Here is a 3,487-nt window from a genome sequence, read left to right on the forward strand (position 1 = left end):
TCACCAATGTCAACAAGATACCCCGAGCTTTTGAGATATGACCTGAACCAACTGAGCACAGCACCAGATAATCCAACAGATTTTTTATATTGAAGAAGTTGATGAACAAAAACTGCTTTCTCAATAATTTTCCCAATAAAGTGATTATTCAATAGAGACCAGAATGCACCCTTTTAAGAAGGAGCGAAATAACTACAGGGCACACCTCTAGGACACAAAACTAGCAGTACTGCAAAATTAAATACAGAAAACCAACATTACAGAAACAATAACTGATAAAGGTTGGCTAAGGCTTTGTTTTGCCTTCTAGTTATACAGATTAGGACTGGCTGATCCAGACGCACCACATGGAGATGATGACCAGCGCGTAACAGCAGATGAGCAGCAGATAGATGCGGAAGAGCAGGAAGTCCAGGACATATCCTACGTGGCACCACTGGTCCAGCAGCTCGCTCTCCTTGTGCATTGATGTGAGGTGGGCATGAAGGTCTCCCAGGTATTGACAGATCAGTTGCAGTTCAGGCAGAGCAGCTGCACCTGGTGATAGGAGGGATCAGAGTTTATCTATTGTGTTGCTGCCTGAAGTTAAGGTTCAATAACCGTAACTTGTTAACCTTAAGATGACTGTGATTCACTGTTGTACGATGTATAAATTCTGTCATTACAGATATATTTCCCTATCTGACATACATAGAGTCTTTGTTTAAATAGATGGCTGCTAGTATTTTTCAGGGCCAGGCCACTGGGCATTTACTGAGTTTGATTACCTCCGCTGCTTGTTGGGTCCTGGGCAGGTGTCTGGCTGGCTGGTTGGATGATCCACAACCCAGAATCAACATTTAGAATTTCAGGTTCATCCTTCTGTGGTGTAGTGGGGGGCTGGACGTCCTCCGGCCATCGGTAACAGATGAGGTTGGCTATGTGTTTGAGCACAACCACCCTTACCCAGTTTGGAACCTCTTTATATTTCATGGAGTTGTGGTGGAGGACATTGGTAATGATGACCGTCTCCAACAGGCTGATGACCATGAGGGCCAGACACACAGAGAAATAGATACCTAGATTGACGGATAGATTGACAGATTGAAGGATACACATTAAAGACACATGTAAAACATCTTTCTTCAGCAGCAGAAGACAGCCAGAATATATCTGCAGAACGTTGACAGAGCTGTCGGTCCGTTCCATTGACTCAGTGATTTCTTTTTATCTCTCTAAACTAAAGCAAAGAACCCTTTCATCGTATGATTTCTAAAACTGATGACTGATGTATTGACACAACAAGATTAAACAGGTTTGATGTATATGACACTGTATGTCCTATAAAATGTATTTACATCTCCCGCCTCTGACCTATGATGGGTGTGCCGTTTGCTGTGCTGGGCAGCAGGTCGTTCATGATGAGCAGGAAGACGGTGTAGCCCAGGATGAGGGTCATCTTGAAGGAGGCGCGATCAACGCTATGGGGGGGCAGGTAGAAGGACAGGATGTCGATGAGCATGAGGAAGGAGCTGGGGATCAGCAGATTGACCACGTAGAGCACTGGCCGCCGCTTTATGACCACCTAGTGAACAAGAGTCATTTTGAAAAGTCTCATCACCTTTACTGTGTAGGCCATCAATAACCTTTATGGAAAATAAAATAACACAATAACATATATCACATCTACATATATCAAAACTATCTAAGGACGGAAATATGCATTCAAAAGACGACATGTGACAATGGCAATGAGTGCAGTAAGAGTTATTAATCTTGAGGAAACAGTTATATTATGCATTGTAAAACATGTGTTTAACCAGCAATAACTGATTTGGCCCCTTGTGGGCAAAATAAACCGCATTGACATATCATCACCTTTGAAGTTAATACGGCTTCACACTTTCAGCTGTTATGGAGCAACATTAACATTCAATTGAATGTAAGTCCAATGTTCACTCTCTTTTAGCACTGTTTTTGGTCTCTACCAACTCCTGAGAGATATCTGGCTCTTTAGCAGCTTAATGCTCCACTATGTTCACCAGCTATTGTCTCCAACCATGTCCGTCTGCTGTTTGGGGCTTAACAGGTGGCAGACAGTTGGATTTTAGACCTTTTTGCTGGAAACAGCTGCCTGATGTGGCAACAACGCTATGAGAGCAGTGTGAGTGAGCCAAAACAGTAGCTTACGTTTTATTTACAGCTGTTATATTTGCTCACATAAGAGTAGTAAACTCAGTTAAACTCTCCTCACCCAAAAGGTGATTATGTCCCATTCGTCGATCCCAAACTGGAGGATGGAGGTCTCTCCCAGTAGGTCCACCAGTTCCCACTCCCCACTGGCTTCCAGGTAACGCTTTGAGTTTCGAGACATCTCCTGAAAGGTCAAAGCTGGACTGAGCCTTACATCCCTTACTGTGAAAGTGAAAAACACAATGAGATGGAAAACTAGTCAGACAGTTCTATAGCCCGATCTAAGTCAACCTTAGCTAAGTGTAATAACTAATTAACTACATAATGATTTATGTTTTTGTTCTCTTTTCCCTTTTATATTTATGTTAATCCCAGCAAAAGATTCCAAAAGTGAAACAGATACAGTTGCATTTTCTGACCCACTAGTAGCTTTATTTGTCAAAGTGTAGCCAATGACTGGAGTACTTTATGATTGCGTAAATGTTAAGAAGCCTCTTCTTACTAGTATGCATGTAGGAGCCAAATGTAAATGAGCAATTCTGCATGTCAAAAGGAAAACTGAAGATCTCCAGGTTGCAGGCTGAGACGAGCCGAAGCATCCTGTCCCAGCGGATGTGACCTGTGTGGTTGACGTAGACGTAAGGGCACGCCTGGGAAACATCGTCATCCACACTGGGAGGGTTGTAGGAGAAAGAATCAAATAAATAGAAACAAATTAAAGTTTCAGATATTTAAGTGAGTCCCAAAGGTAAACAAAAATATGAATTAAAATCATTTTCACAATTTTTCTACTCTCTCAGCTTTGCATACTGTATTGTCAGACATGTTTTGTGTGTATGTATGTGGTCGGTCCTGGACATCTGTATACGGATCAGTAATATTGTGGACCGGAGATTTTTGACTGTGTCAACTTCTGGAGTACATCCATCCCAGATCCCATGATGGACATCACTCCCTAAGACCCTGGCACATTTGTTTCCTCAACACAGGACATAATGTCCGGAGAAGGACCACAACCTGTGGCAGCTTGTTGACATAATTTTGACCAATGGCAGACCTCTTCGTATCCAGAGAGAAACTGCACTCTTGACTATGGTATCCCATGAGGATGATGTTGCACCACCCCAGGGAGATGATGCACCCATGTGTTGCCTTTGGGACTGATGTATGTGCTGCCACATCAAGGAGCGATGATAAATCTGGTTCACAAGATCAGGACACAGGAGTTGCCATTTTAGTATCATCAGATTGTCACCGTGTCAGCTTGCATCTATAGACCTATTTTAGATGGGACTCTAAGGTCTTTAGCAGCTCC

At 42.8% G+C, this 3,487-nt stretch overlaps 1 pseudogene; it reads right to left on the reverse strand.

Moving 5' to 3' along the window:
- Positions 1-319: 319 nt before the first annotated feature.
- Positions 320-2,844, reverse strand: LOC137886616 (5-hydroxytryptamine receptor 3A-like; annotated as a pseudogene).
- Positions 2,845-3,487: the final 643 nt, after the last annotated feature.

This window comes from Cebidichthys violaceus, unplaced genomic scaffold, assembly GCF_023349555.1.
Source record: "Cebidichthys violaceus isolate CVI_PGR_0920_01 unplaced genomic scaffold, fCebVio1.0.p SCAF_101, whole genome shotgun sequence".
NCBI lineage: Eukaryota > Metazoa > Chordata > Actinopteri > Perciformes > Stichaeidae > Cebidichthys > Cebidichthys violaceus.